Source organism: Dasypus novemcinctus, chromosome 12 (assembly GCF_030445035.2).
Source record: "Dasypus novemcinctus isolate mDasNov1 chromosome 12, mDasNov1.1.hap2, whole genome shotgun sequence".
Classification (NCBI taxonomy): Eukaryota; Metazoa; Chordata; class Mammalia; order Cingulata; family Dasypodidae; genus Dasypus; species Dasypus novemcinctus.
In genome coordinates, this window is record NC_080684.1 from 11,057,108 (window position 1) to 11,073,980 (window position 16,873).

Consider the following 16,873-nt stretch of genomic DNA (forward strand, 5'->3'; position numbering starts at 1 on the left):
CTGGGAAAATTTGATAATTTTCTAAGATGTCCAGACACATCTCTTAAAAATATCAAGTTTCAATTATACTTCCTAGCCCACCTCTCAGCAGATTTTAGACCTCTGATTTATTACTTTTCTTATTCCATGTTGAGATATCAGACTTTTATTTTATATGCAAATATCTGAAGTTCAGAGAGATGTTAAGCAATTTGCCTAAGGTCACACGGTATGTTGGCTGAAATTCTTACAAATCTGAAATGTTGACCCTCTACATGAACTGGAATCAGTGAGGGGCATTTGATGGTGTGAATGACAGGGCAAGGTTTCCTGAGTTCTGTGTTTGTGAAGGTATCTCTTTTTAGATTTTCAGTTTTTAAATGTCATGCTAAATAAGGTAACTATATTGAACATGTACTGCCTATTTCACAATAATATCGGTTCTTTAAAAGTCAGATGTTTGACTCATGTTGAGTTATTCACACAAACAAAGCCTGAGCTTAGTAATTGAAGGAATGGAGACAAACACAACGATATCATATGTCATGTCTATAAAAAGCTGATGATAGCTAGGAAGGAAGTTTCTCCAGGAATCAGGGCAAAGCTGAATGCTGAGCATCACCCAGTTACTCAAATAGATAAGCAAGAAACACGTGTGGCTAACTGACACAACTGAGATGTTGGCATTAGTAAGCAGCGAAGTGCTATGGATGTGGAAATTGCTTAACAGTTAACTGGATTATGAACTCCACTTTACTGCCCCCATGCATTCCCTCACACTTTCCGGGTCCCTTCTTGCATGCTCCTCTTCTCTAGGAGCCAAAAGTCCACTCATTCTCCAGGACCATCTCTTCTTCATGAGCTTTCCTGATCCCTCTGCTTGGACGTTAACTTCTCTATCCTTGGCACTCTTTTGGCACTTTGTTTAAGCATCCTTTGTAGCCGTCCTCATAGTCTAGCTGTATATGTAGCATATGTGTAGTATATGTAATAACTATCTTCACATTTCATCTTCTCTCTAGTTAACAAGCCCCCTGCAGACAGGGATCATGTTTTCCCTCCTTTGTGTCTCACAAGTTCTAGTGCTTGCCAGGTACATATTCTACACTCTCCAAATATTTGTGCGATTGAATTAAATTGAATGGCATTTGAATTGAGAAGGTCAGAGCTGGGACAAAGCCTGAAAAACATGGTATATTGACATAAAATAAACCAAAGAAATGTTGAGAATTTTCAACCTCAGAGTTAAGATGGGGAAACATGTAATTTTTTAACCTTGGAAATATGTATATTTTGTCCACTGCGTTTTGTATGATGTGATTAATATATTATCAAAAGTGAGTTAACTAAATTATGTTTTGCATTTCTAAGAAAATGTTTTCTTATGAAAATAGTGAAAAAGTATGAAATATTACTTTCCTCTTTTTCCATGCTTAAACCATCCTGTTATAAAAAAGAGGCCCCATTAATGACCTGTGTTGGAAAGTTGATGTGTTTTATTGTTATACTGTATTTTTATTCAAATTCCATGTGCAAGTCTGATAGCACCTTTACAGATTTTTCCAGGCCACTTGGAAATACTGGCACTTAGTATATAGTGTCTACTCATAAGGAGTGAACAAGGCTGATGCCAGCCCAATATAGGGTGAGGAAAAGAGGACAAGACTAAGGGCTAGCCCCATGACAAACTGTCAGCCTATGGGGCCCACATAAACACCTTGCAGAATGTAGCGCATGAGTCTTCACAGTAGATTCCTTGAGTAAATGCATCATTCTAGTTCAGGGTGACATTCTGTGTAACTGAGCATGTCTACTTTGCTAATACTAAAAAAGAGTTTATACAGATGGCATGTGAAGTCTGTTGATAATACTCTAGATCCTGTTATTTATGTGTTATAAAGGACCAAAGATGGAAAGAATGGATAAGGGAAATAGTATTTGCTGAATACCTGCCATGTACTAGGTACTATGCTTTTAAATGTTGGCGGTAGTGATAATAAAAATAACCACACCCATTTTTATGGGGTGCTTACTCTGTTCACACATTGAGCAAAATCTCTTAGGAAACTTCTGCCATTTAGTCCGTTCAGCACCTTGCAATGTATTCCCTTCATTTATAGAAGAGTAAAGAAGCTTGAGGTTAAGTAACCTACTCAAGTCCATGCAGCCAGTTAGTGCCAGAAGCAGGACTGGACGTGGTCTAGCCCGGGAGTGTTTGGGTGTAGGGACAAACCATCCCTCAGTCTAGTTTAAAAAAAAAGGTTTATTTTTTTAAATAAAAGTTTTATTTTAGAATAGTTTTAGATTTACATAAAAATTTTAAAGATTGTATAGAGAGTTCCCAGATACCAGTTAATCCAATTTTCCTACTATTATATCTTACATTAATATGGTACACTTGTTGCAATTTATGAACTAGTATTGATACACTATTATTACAAGATCCATAGTCTATTCAGACTTTCTTAGCTTTTACTAAGTGACTTTTTTCTGCTCCAGGATCCCTCATTACATTTCTTCATGATATCTCTTTATATCCCTGTGATAGATTCTCAGACTTTCCTTGTTTTTGGTGACCTTCACAGTTTTGAGGAGGATTGGCCAGGTATTTTGTAGAATGTCCCTTTACTGGGGTTAGTTTGATGTTCTTATCATAATTAGATTAGAGCTATATGCATTTAGGAGGAAGACTACAGAAGAAAAGTGACATTTTCAACAAATCATAGCAAGTGTACGTACCTTCAATATGACTTACCGCTGCTGTTGTTGACCTTGGGCACCTGGTTGAGGTAGGGTTTGTCAGGTTTCTCCATGGCAGTGAAACTTGGAAAACTAATTGTGTGTTGTTGTTTTTCTTTAATGCAGAGAAATCTCACAGAAATGAAATATAGTTGGTTCCATAGGAATTAAAAATCATCAGCAAGCACTGTCTTCAGTATTCTTTTTTTGGGATTGCGTGGGTTTTCACTTCCTTTACTTTGAGTGCTTTCCTCATTGTCTCTTATTTTTTTTACTAACCGGTGATAGATTTCTGGTTCTAAGTAGCTCTGTTTCCTGATTTTCTTATTTTCTTTTCTCTCTTTTTTTATTTGGCTGCCAGTGACTTACTAGACTTCCCTCCCACCTTCTTCTGTTCAAGGGCCTGCTTAGCATGAACCTCACTTTCTAATAGTTTCCATTTTTCCTGCTGGAGTCTCTTAATCCCACCTAAGGACAAGTTACAAGTGAATTAATTTAATGATTAAAACAATGCTGTGAGATAGATAGAATTATCCCCATTTCCTAGAAAAATGAATTGCCTTTCTATTTTGCCTCATTCAGAACTCTCTACAATCCTGGGGTTAAATAGTTTGCCCAGTATTACCCGGTGGTGGAACTGGGCTTAGACCTTGGATTTTCACATCCTTAAAGCTTACCACACTCATCTGCCTTCCAAAATATTACTAAATATTAATTAACCTAGTGAATGTCATTGTTTTAGGCCTGTTCTGAAGAGGAAGAATTAAAGATGTAAAATCTATCCCTAACTACATCAGTTCAGATCCTAGATTAAAGCACTCACAGGTACCCACCTTGAGCAAGTACTCAATAAATATTATCCTATGCAGATAAGGGAGCTATAGATCTGGGCTGTGTGGTTAAAATTTCTACTATGAAACTTAGAAGTCTAAATGGGTGGGAAGAGGGGAAAAAGAAAAAAAGAGTAAAGAAGTAAAGACCACTGAACGTATATCCACCATAGGTGACAAATGTGCTGTTTTGTGAGTCTTATGTGTATGTTGGTGTCTAAGGTATTGATTTAAATGGCTGGGAGCCATCCAGGTTGAGGATGTGTCCTGATACCCTGATATCCTGGGATAGTGAATGCTTGTAATGGTCTCAAACTTGTAGGGAGCAAACCCCTCTTTATCTTAACTTTTCTTAGTGTGGCAGTGGCTTTAGGTAAAACAGTAATGATGGTGAAAAATGATGGCAGCTTGGACTAGGTAGTACCAGAGGAGACAGAGAAAAAAAGACAGGTGGTTTCAAGAGATGTTGAACGTGGAGGTGAGCATGTGGAAATTGTCAAGGCTGACAGATGGATAGATGGAAGAAGACCAGTTGGTTGGAGTGGGTTGGGACAATCGTGACCTTGGGTTCTTTGGACATCCAAATGAAGATGTGAAGTGTAAAATAATTGGATATGGGGATAGAACTCAGAGAGAGGGCTGGATTAGAAGCACGCATATATGATTTATTATGGACAAATAACACTATGAGTATTGTCCAAAGCAGCTAGAGAGGGCATACAGTGAAAAGATAAGAGAGTCCAATGGCTGGTTAATGATTAATTTGCAAAGGAAAAAATGAAGGAATAGGCTTATAAATAGGAGACAAGCTGGAAAAAAGCCATGCTAATAGGACAAGAACTGGAAAAAATCCAGTGCTAGGAAAGAGATTTTTTTCCAGAAGGGAAGAATTGTAAAAAGAGAAAATTTAGATTAGCACACCATAAAGTAATTATTAATTAATCTATTAACCAAATGATTATTAAAAGTCTCTTCTGTGCCAAATGACATTTAAAACCTGGGACTAAACGGACTAATGGGAATCTAATAAACTTATCTCTTTGACATGGCTTTCCTGAGTTAATAATAAAGTTGAGTCAGTCAACTTTTAATGGTTCAGGAGCTGATTTTGAGTTATCCACGTTAGCCATTCTCCTCCAGATAGATTTCTTCTATTATTTACATTTTGATAATTTCTCTGCTTCTTAGTACTTCCGTCAGAAGTGCAGGGTAGGGTAGGGAAAGGGAGTTATAGCAAAAGTACTGTTTTCATTTTGAAAACAATTTATTGAAGTATACCATTCCTACATAAACATACATAAACAGTAACTATATAGTAAATGCTGTGAACTTACAAACAAACATGTGGAAATCATACAGGGCTCCCATACCTCACCCCACCACAAATACCCTGCATTGTTGTGTGTCCCCTGCTCCCACCCTGCCTTTCGCTTCCTTACACTTTGCCCGCCTGTTCCTCGTAACCTCCCTGTATTATGGCCCTTCTCAGCAGCAGTTTGTGCTGCTGCCTCCCTCTGCCCCTCCTCCCAGCCACTGTTATCTTCCCCCTCCCAGCCGATCACTGTTCTCCCCGCCTCATTCCAACCGCCCTCATCCCGTATCCGCCCCGGCACAACCTCGGAAACAACCCCCTCTGCCATCAATGGCTTACGTCATAAACCGCAGGTCCGCCCTTGCCTCTGCAGCCAATCCTCAGCTGCCCCGCGGACATGCCCCTCCCACAACCTCCCCGCCTCCATGACACTATAAAACCCCATGTACTTCCCGAATAAAATCAGACCTGCGCATAGACCTCGTCTCCGTGGTTTTTCCTCCATCGAACCGCGCGTCCCCCAAGCCTTGAGCCGCCCGCTGCCGCCCCGGTCAGGCCGTGGCGTAGGCCCGATCCCCGGCAGCGACTCGCCTGCAGTGACCCGCCTGCAGTGCCGCAGCGGAGGCCAACAGGTGGCGCCTGAACAGGGACCCCAGCTACGGCCCCTTGTCTGGCCAGCCCGCTGCTGACCCCTCGCACGGGACCCATCGCCGTCCTCCCGTGCCGCCACTCAAGGTAGGGACTCTCCGGCGTTGCTCCCTTCACCCCCCTCCTGAGCCCTCTGCCGCGATGGGGGCCTCCCTCTCATCCCGTCAGGTTCCTCAAGTCCGCCTGCTCGCTGCCCTCTTAGAGACTCACCACGTGAAGGTCTCTCTCCGTCAGCTACAGCGGTATTGGGACCTTCTCCTACCCTTTAACCCTTGGCTCGTCACCTGTGCTCTCTGGAGCCCAGAGACCTACGAACGCTTAATTGAGCGGGTGACGTCCGCTATGGAGCACGATCGCAAGCAGTTTCCCCCCGGCCTTATCCCGACCCTCGTCGCTATCCGCGCCTGTCTCCAAGGTGTGCCCTCCCCTGCCTCCGCTCTCGCCTGTGAGCCTAGCCACCCTCTCACCTGCGATCCTGATGGAGACGACGATGCTCGTTCTCTGTCTGCCCAGCTAGAGGCCGCGCTCGAACTGGATCCCCCCACAGCCTACGATCCGGACCCCAACCAACATGGCGACCCCCCGCCTTCTCCCCCCCCCCACCGCGTCCTGCAAACAATGCCAACATGGCGCACCTCCTCCTTCTTCTTCCTCGGCGCCCTCTTCCCACCTTTACCCACCTCTTCCTGTCTCGTCGCCATCCGGTCCCGTCCCGGATGCCTGCCGATCGCCATTTTCGGCTAAACCGGCAGAGCCTCCGGTGCCATCTTGGCCTGTACCTGGAAATGACGTGGCCACTCCTCCATCTTGGCCCGAGGCCAGAAGTGATGTCAGGCGTGACGTCACCGTGCCGCCATCTTGGCCAATCAGGAACACCGTTGCCGCCGTGCCCTCCTGGCCGGCGCCCGGTGGCACCGCCCATGCCTCACCTCCATGGCCCGCTTCACCTCCCGCCTGCCCCAGCAATAGCGGGAGCATCGGGAATCCTCCTCCACCAGCGAACGACACCGCCTTTCTCACCTCCCCCACTCCACCTCTGGCTCAGATGTTCCCCCTCAATCCCGCTCGCACTCCGCAGAGCCCACAAGCGTGGGTCCCCTTTTCCCCCAAAGACATCCAAATGCTCCGCAACGCGATAAAAGAGGATGGCCTTGCCAGCCCTCATGCCCAAGACCTTCTCGAGCGTATGACCATCCCTCGCTGCATCCCTTACGATTGGATCTCTCTGGCCCGAGCGGTTCTCTCCCCCGGGCAATTCATTGACTGGCGAGCCCATCTCGGTGTCCTGATCGACAATCAGATTGCCGACAATGCTCGTCAGGGTGTGCATTACCCTGCAAACGCATTTCTCGGGTTCGGCCCTTACGGCGATCCCAGCGCCTACACTGCCACCCCGCCTGGGTTTTTCATCCAGCTCCGTGACTGTGTTTTCCGAGCCTTCCGTTCGTGCACCGCGGCCGCCCCAGAGCCCCTCGTGAAGCTTTTCCAAAAACCCGAGGAGCCGTTTAATGAGTTCGTAGCTCGTGTGCAGGCCGCTGCAGAGAGGCGAGTTGTCGGCAATGCAGCCCGCGAGTCCTTCGTTAAGGACATCCTGCAGGAGGGGGCTAACCCAGCTTGCAAAGCCATCATTCGTCCCCTTCATGACAAGCCGCTCCAAGACTGGGTCCTCGCATGCTCCGGAGTTTCTGGGCAAGCATCTGCGCTTGCAGCGGCTATTGTCGCGGCAGTCCAAACAACCAACACCTGCTTCCACTGCGGCGAATTGGGCCACTTCGCTCGGGAGTGCCCCAACCTTCTGGCTCCGCCGCAACCCGTAGTCCAGCCTATGGTGCCACCACCGCGCCCTGTTCCTGCCGCCCGGCCGCCCTCCACCCCCTGCCTGCGCTGTGGAAAAGGGTATCATTGGGCTCACGATTGCCGTGTTCCGAGACAGCCTTTAAACGGGCAGCGGGGCAAGCCTCAGCCCCGCCACCAAGAGGCTCCAATTGCCCCGCGCCAGCCCCGCCCGTAGGCATCCACTGGTCCGTTCCCATGTCACCCGCTTCGCAGCCGCGCCTCACCATCAAGGTCAATGGAAAGTGGATGGACGGCCTTCTTGACACCGGTGCCGAAATCTCCTGCATCCCACTCTCCCAAGCTCGTGACTTCCCACTCACAGCCGGACCCGTCATCGTAGGCACCACAGGCCAGTCCTCCTCGCAACAGGCGGCTGAAGATCTTGCCTGGCATGACACCGATGGACGGTCAGGGTTCTTCCGTCCCCTGGTTCTCAGGGATATCAAGCAAGTCCTTTGGGGGCGCGACATTCTTCACCAGTCAGGCGCCGTTCTTTTTACTTCGCAGCCATCGCTGCCCCCCCAATAGTTTTGGCCGTTGCTCGCGTTCGACCTCCAGCACCCGTTCGACCTCCAGCACCCGTTCCTCTGCAATGGGACACAGAGGAACCCATTTGGGTGGAGCAATGGCCTATGACTGCCCCGAAACTAGCTATTCTTCAGGACCTCGTGGAAGAGCAGCTCCGTGCTGGCCATGTTGAGCCCTCCACCAGTCCATACAATACTCCCATTTTTTTCATCATCAAAAAATCTGGCAAGCCACGCCTCCTGGTTCATTGCCCATGTTAGGAGCCACTCAGGCCTCCCAGGCCCCTTGGCTCACGGCAACCATCTCGCTGACCAGGCCGCCCAAGGTGCTTCCATCAATGCCCTTAGCCCCGCAGCTGCCGTAGGAGACATTATCAACCAGGCAAAGACCTTGCATGCGCGCTTCCATCTTGGTGCGCCCGCCCTCCATCGACTCCTCCCAGAACTTCCCATCGAGACATGCAAACATCTGGTGCGTGCGTGCCGCTCCTGCGCACCTTTGCTGCCCCTGGGGCCACTCCAGCCCCAGGGTGTCAACCCGCGCGGATTGCGGCCCAACTCTAGATGGCAATTAGATGTCACACATGTCGCTTCCTTTGGCCGATGGAAGTTCCTTCATGTTGCCATCGATACGTTTTCGCACCTCTGCTACGCCGTCGCCCTCCCAGGAGAGTCTGCCAAGTATGCCACTCAAGCGCTCCGGGAAGCCATCCTCTTCATGGGAGTCCCTTGGGACATAAAGACAGATAATGGCCCCGCCTACCGCAGCGCCGCCTTTGCCGAGTTTGTGAAGCTCTACAACATCACCCACCACTTCGGCATCGCATACAACCCGCAAGGCCAAGGACTTGTTGAAAGAATTCACCAAACCCTCAAGATCCTCGTCCAGAAGACTAGAGAGACTCAACCCCACCTCACCCCACGTGAAACAGTCACGCAAGTGCTCATCCAGCACAACCTGATGACCTTTGACTCTGAGGGGCTTTCGCCCGTCCACAAGCACTGGGGGCCCTCTTACCGGCCCCTCTCGTCCTCTGGCGCGACCCGCTCACTAGCAAGTGGACCGGACCAGCGCCCCTTCTCACCTAAGGGCGAGGATTTGCCTGCGTCTTCCCGGAATCCGCACCTCAGCCTGTCTGGATCCCTGCTCGTCTTGTTAAGCCCTTCACTCCACACGGCCCTGCCGACCTTCCACCTCCCGACCCCCTTCCCCCTGATGATTCCCCCCTGCCATAATGATGGCCCCTCTCCGCACCTCACCCCCCCGTGAGGTTTTTCTCCTCTTGTCATTGCAGATGACGCCTCCAGTCGCCCAGTCGAGCCCGCCTGAGTCTGCCCCTCCTGCGCCATCACCCGCAGGGACCACGCCAGCTCTCTCCCGCCGCGAGCGACGTCGACGTCGTCTTCTTGTCCGCCGCTTGAGCCGTCTCTCCCTCGAAGATGCCTCCATCGAGCAGCAAATTCTCCAGCTTCTCCGTCGTGCTCGCGCCTCCCCTGCCCCGCGCCCTCCTACCACCCCCCCCCTCCTACACCTTCTCATCATTATGCTCTCCTTAGCCTCCTCAGCCCAGGCCACGCCCCTTTGGGCCGCCCTTCTTCAACCGCCTGGTTTCCTCTTTCTCTCCCCTCACTCCCCCACCTTCCCCACCATGTACTCCCCCAACTGCGACTTCCTCCCAGAAAGCTGCGACCCCCTCGCCCTTCCTGTCTCCTCGTCGTTGCCAAATGTCTCCATCCCTATTCCCCTCGCACAGCTGTCCTAGTCCTCTCCCAAAGCCATCCCCTTCCCGAGGAAGCCCGGCACGCCCAGGTGTGGCTCACGGAGGTGGCAGGAGGCGGCCATCGATAGGGCCCATCGTGGTCACCTCGAGCTGCGGGTACGGGTTCTCTGCCCTCCGCATGGGGAATCGGGCGTTTCAGCCGCCCTCCCCTCTGCTCACGCCCCCCTCGTGCCCCCACGCCCCCTGCCGGTAGCCCCTCCTCGTTCCTTTCTCTCCTATTTCCCCTCCTCTCACCCCCCCTCATCTTTCCTCCCTACAAAATGTCAATCCTGTAAAATCTGCGCTTTCTTCAAAGCCGCCAATGGTTCTTATTTTTGAAAGAGGGAGCAATTGTCCCCTGCTCCCACCCTGCCTTTCGCTTCCTTACACTTTGCCCGCCTGTTCCTCGTAACCTCCCTGTATTATGGCCCTTCTCAGCAGCAGTTTGTGCTGCTGCCTCCCTCTGCCCCTCCTCCCAGCCACTGTTATCTTCCCCCTCCCAGCCGATCACTGTTCTCCCCGCCTCATTCCAACCGCCCTCATCCCGTATCCGCCCCGGCACAACCTCGGAAACAACCCCCTCTGCCATCAATGGCTTACGTCATAAACCGCAGGTCCGCCCTTGCCTCTGCAGCCAATCCTCAGCTGCCCCGCGGACATGCCCCTCCCACAACCTCCCCGCCTCCATGACACTATAAAACCCCATGTACTTCCCGAATAAAATCAGACCTGCGCATAGACCTCGTCTCCGTGGTTTTTCCTCCATCGAACCGCGCGTCCCCCAAGCCTTGAGCCGCCCGCTGCCGCCCCGGTCAGGCCGTGGCGTAGGCCCGATCCCCGGCAGCGACTCGCCTGCAGTGACCCGCCTGCAGTGCCGCAGCGGAGGCCAACAGTTGTGAAACATTTGTGACAAATTATGAGAGAGCATTGTCAAAGTATTACTAATAAATAATAGTCCATATCTTACATTTGCTGTATATTCCCCCAACCCACCGAATTATTTTTGTGTTCATAAACCATATAATTTATCAAAAGTGTACAATCAGTGGCATGTGGTGTAATCACTGCGCTGTACATTCATCTCTTCAATCAGTATTAGAGCATCTTCATAAATCAAACAAACTAACAAAAACAAACCAGCAAAAAAACCCAAACCACGATCATACCCATATGTCTGACCAAGTACAAATCCTACAATGAGCAGAAGCACTGTTTTTTACTGATTGCTTCATGGTGTTGAAAATAGCTGATGGAATAGGAAAAAAACCTCAGTGGCTTTTAACAGTCTTTTTTTTTTTGCCACTAAAAATCAAACGTTGGTGCTACACAACACTTGACTACAAAGTACCTACTTCCGATTTCAAAGGAGAGCTCCTCGAGTGTACTGGAAAGTCTGAGAAGCAGACTTCTTAGCCCTCCAGGGGTAGATGAAGCTGTGGACGATGCTGAAGTTGTAGAAGGGGCACGCTGGCGCCCGCAGGCGCTAGCAAGGGTAAGGTTTAAGAATCCATTACCAGCAGGGCAAGATGGCGGCTGCGTGAGTGTGCCTCACAGTCTCTCCTGCAAAGAAGCGGCCGAGTAGGGCTGGAATCTTGCTGGAGCAAGCTCTTTCAGGGGCTTGCAAGGCAGGAGGTGTCTGGACGTCATTTGGAGAGACTGTGACAGAAGTGGTGCTTGCTAAAGGTAGAATTATGGGTTACTAGCACAGAGGTTGGAAGCTGTGGGGAGATGGGACCCTTCCCCCTAGGCCTGGCGGCCACAGTGTTCCCTGAAAACTGTCCATTGTGTGGCAGCCTTCCCAAGCCCCGTGTTCCCCAGATGCGTGGTCCCCAGGTCCATGTCCCCTAAGCCCCCATAGCCCACATTCCAAAGACCTACATACCCTGAATCTGCAATATCCTGGACTTCCCTTTCCCAAATCCAGTGCTCCCAGAGGTCCTGGATTACCCTAGCCCTCCGGTTTTGGACTGACTGGTGAGTGGGAGGAATTTTGGTGGGAAGTGCAGAGGGGCCAAACGAGTGTGGGTTCAATTTTCTGATCCCCCCCCCCCTTTTTTTTTTCTTGAGCTTGGAGGAACATACCAGCTGGCTTGGGGAAAGCCTGGGAAGAAAGGCATGGCAAATCTGCTGAGAAAGCCCAATTTACCTAAACAACCTGGGATAGGAAACTTGGTCTGGGAGAAGGTGGAGTCAGAAAATCAACTAGCCCTCCTGTAGCACACCTAAGGGAGAGGGACTATAGGACATGCTTTCCAAGCTTCCAATAGTGTACTTGGATTTCCTGGTGAGGTTTGGGTGCTCGCTCTCTGGAAATTAAGAGTCATTGTTTTCTGTGCTGAGCTGGTTCAACAAGGACCCACTTGAATCTCCTACCAGACCTTTCAGGCAGCTTTCCTGTTGCCCTGGGAGAGAGGGAAGTGAGGAAGGGAGAAATGGGGAATGTTGGATTCTTAAGAGTTTTATTTAACTGCAAAGAGGATTCCTAGCTTGAAACTTTGCCTGGTGTTTTGTTGGTTTGTCTTCTTGTTTTTCCTTCCTCTTTATCACCCCAAAGTCCTTTTATCTTCCTTTTTTTTCTTTCTCTTTTTCTTTTTCTTGCTTGCTTCTCCCCCCTTTTGTTCCTTTTTTTCTCTTTTTTATTTATTTTTTATATTAGGTGCGGCAGGGAGCACTTCATATTTGTTCTATTTCCTCATCCTCTGTTTCCTCTTTTCTATATGTACTGATTTTGGCCATCAACACTATCCCCTTTCCTCTACATCTTTCTGTCCTCCATCATTTATTGTTTCTCTTACATTACTCCTCTCTTTGTTTGGCCCCCAGTTTTTCTGACTTTTTATTTCTAATACCTTTGCTCTGTTTTCTGTCTTATATTTACTCTTTATATTATTGTCCTTTCTTTTCTCTTTCCCTCTTTCTTGAACACACTGGCCTTTTAATTCACACTATATACCTCCCCATATTCAGTTTACAGTCTCATTATAGGTACTATACTTTTCTTACTTTTAGAACTCTATAGAGCTTACATGAGTCTAATATCCATTCTCCTAGATCGCACATGGATCCTTGTTAATATTTACTATCAATACACTGTTATTCATTTTCTTTTCTTACTTCTTTTGCTTTCTCTAGCCCTAATATTTTCCCTCAAGGGAACTTAGCCAACAACAACGAAATAGAATAAGAAGAACAAAGTGACAAAGAGAATACTTAACATGCATGCAAAACCTACAACTAATTAAACTCCAAACTAGACAAAGAAGCTAAGCAACTGATTAAACCCATCAAGATAAAATGATGATCAGACAGCAACAAAGAACTACAAACCAAACCAATAATCAGGAAAACATGCCCCAATCTAAATGAACAAACTAAAAACTTGGAAGAGGAACAGAACATTGAACAAGTAATTAAAGCTCTCAAAACATATATTAGGGACCAATTTGATGAAGTGAAGCCAGAGATTAAGAATATGAAGAAAACACTTGGAGAGAATACAAAAGAAATTGCAATCATACACAAAAATGCAATGGATATGATGGTGATGAACAGCACAATTGAAGAAATCAAAAATACACTCTCAGCAAATAACAGCAGACTGAAAGAGGCAGAGGAAAGAATTAATAACGTGGAACACAGTACATCTGAAATCGAACAGTATAACTGATCAATAAAAACATAGAAAAAATCCAGCAGGGACTTAGGGACCTGAATGACAATGCAAAACATGCAAACTTATGCATTATAGGCATCCCAGAAGGAAAAGAGAAGAGAAAGGGGACAGAAGGGGTGTTGGAAGAAATAATGGCTGACAACTTCCCAAACCTATTGAGGTAGATGCATGTACATGTCTAGGAAGCACAATGCACCCCAAACAGCATAAATACCAAAAGGCCTACCCCAAGACATACTTGTCAAATTATCCAATGCTCAAGACAAAGAAAAAATACTAAAACAACAAGAGAAAAGAGAACCATCACATACAAAGGAGGCTCCATAAAATAAAGTGCTGATTTCTCATCTGAAACCATGGAGGCAAGAAGGCAGTGGTATGACATAGTTTAGGTACTAAAAGAAAAAAAATTTCCAACCAAGAATACTCTACCCAGCAAAGCTAGCATTTAAAAATGATGGAGAGTTCAGAATATTCACAGATAAACAGAAACTAAGAGAGTATGCCAACAAGAATCATGCCCTTCAAGAAATACTAAAGGGAGTTCTGCAGGAAGAAAGAAAAAAATGAGAGACAGAGTTGGAGGAGATTGTAAGAGCAACTGAAAAGGTAAAAAGAGAAAAAAAAATCAAACAAAATATGACAAACACAAAACCAAAGAAAATATGGCTAATATCAGTAATTCCTTGAAAGTAGTAATACTGAATGTTAATGGATTAAACTCACCTGTCAAGAGACTCAGACTGGAAGATTGGATAAGGAAATATGACCCATCTATATGCTGCCTGCAAGAAACACATCTTAGACCCAGGGATTCAAGGAAGTTGAAAGTGTATGGCTGGAAAACAATCTTACAAGCACACAACAACTAAAAGAGGGCAGGAGTAGCTATATTAATATCAGAAAAAATAGACTTTAAATGCCAAACAATTGTGAGAGGCAAAGATGGACACTACATGTTAGTGAAAGGGAAAATATTTCAAGAAGGAAGAACAATCATAAAAATTTATGCTCCTAACAAGGGTGCCTCCAAATACTTGAGGCAAACACTGGAAAAACTAAGTGAAGGAATAGATGCCTCTACAATTATACTGGGGGACTTTAATACACAACTATCAACTTTGGACAGAACATCTCAAAAGAGAATCAATAAAGAAACAAAGACTTTGAACGATACATTAGAGGAGCTGGACCTAACAAACATATACAGAACATTATACCCAAATACAGCAGGATATACATTCTTCTCAAGTGCACACAGATCATTCTCCAAGATGGACCACATGCTAGGCCACAGAAAAAGTCTCAATGAATTCAGAGGGATTGAAATCATACAAAATAATTTCACTGACCACAGTGGAATGAAGCTGGAACTCTGCAAAGGCCAGAGACCCAGATTTGGCAACAAGATATGGAAGTTAAAAAACACACTCTTAGAAAAACAGTGAGTCAAGGAGGAAATCTCAGAAGAAATTAATAACTACTTTGAAACTAATGAAAATGATAACACAACATATCAAAACTTATGGGATGCAGTAAAAGCAGTACTTTGAGGGAAATTTATAGCCAGAAATTCATACATCAAAAAAGAAGAAAGAGCTAAAATTGAAGACCTAAGTGCATGCTGGGAGGAATTAGTAAAAACAACAACCAACTAAATCCAAAGGAAGAAGAAAGAAAGAAAGAACAAAGACCAGAGCAGAACTAAATGAAATAGAAAATAAGACAGCATCTGAAAAAATAAACAATACCAAGAGCTGGTTCTTTGAGATGATCAATAAAATAGGCAAACCCTTAGCTAGACTAACAAAGAAAAAGAGAGAGAAGATGCAAATACACAAAATAAGAAATGACAAAGGAGATATCACTACTGGCACCACAGAAAATAAAAACTATCATAAGATGATATTTTGAAAAACTATATGCCAACAAGAATGACAATTTAGAGGAAATGGACAAATTCCTAGAAACACATAAGTAGCCTACATTGATAAAAGAAGAAACTGATGATCTCAACAAACCAATCACACCTAAAGAGATAGAATCAGTCATTAAAAACCTCCCAACTAAGAAGAGCCCTGGGCCAGATGGCTTCACAGGTGAATTCTACCAAACATTTTGGAAGGAACTAACACCAATCTTGCTTAAACTCTTCCAAAAAATTGAAATAGAAGGAACATTGCCTAACTCATTCTATGATGCCAACATTACCCTAGTACCAAAGCCAAACAAAGACACCACAAGAAAGGAAAATTACAGACCAATCTCTCTAATGAGCCTAGACATGAAAATCCTCAACAAAATACTTGCTAATCGTATTCAACAACACATTAAACGAATTATACACCATGACCAAGTGGGTTTCATTCCTGGTATGCAAGGATGTTTCAACATAAGAAAATCAATTAATGTAATACACCATATAAACAGATTGAAGGGAAAAAACCACATGGTCATATCTATAGACAGAGAAGATGCATTTGACAAAATAAAGCACCCTTTCTTGATAAAAACACTGCAAAAGATTGGAATAAAGGAAACTTTCTGAACATGATAAAGGGTATATATGAAAAACCCACAGCTAACATCATTTACAATGGTGAAATCCTAAAATCTTTCCCTCTAGGATCAGGAATAAGACAAGGATGCCCACTATTATCCCTTCTATTTAACATAGTCTTAGAAGTACTTGCTCAAGCACTGAGGCAAGAACCAGACATAAAAGGCATCCAAATTGGAAAGGAAGAAATCAAAATTTCACTATTTGCAGATGACATGATCCTATACATAGAACCCTGAGAAGTCTATCACAAAGCTTCTAGAACTTATAAATGAGTTGAGTGAAGTTGCAAGTTATAACATCAATGTGCAAAAATCAGTAGCATTTCTGTACACCAATAATGAGTAATCTAAAGAGGAAATCAAGAAACAAATACCATTTACAATAGTAAATAAAAAAATCAAATACATATGAATAAATTTAACTAAAGATGTAAAAGACTTATACACAGAAAACTACACAACACTGTTCAAGGAAATCAAAGAAGACCTAAATAAATGGAAGAATATTCCCTGTTCATGGATAGAAAGATGAAATAGTATTAAGATGTCTATCCTGCCAAAACTGAACTACAGAATAAATGCAATCTCAATAAAAATCAACACAGCATTCTTTAATGAACTAGAGAAACTACAAAATTTATTTGGAAAGGAAAGAGGCCCCGAATAGCCAAAGACATATTGAAAAAGAAAAATGGAATTGGAGGAATCACACTACCTGATTTTAAAACATACTACAAAGCTACGGTAGTGAAAACGGCATGGTACTGGCACAATGATAGACACACTGACCAATGGGCCTGAATTGAGAGTTCTGATATAGATCCTCATATATACAGCCCTCTCAAGTGGGAGAGAAAGGCCTCTTCAACAAATGGTGCCAGAAGAACTGGATATCCATATGTAAAAGAATGAAAGAGGATTACCAGCTCATACCTTATACAAAAATCAACTCAAGATGGATCAAAGACCTAAATAGAAGAGCCAAGACTATAAGGACCTTGGAAAGC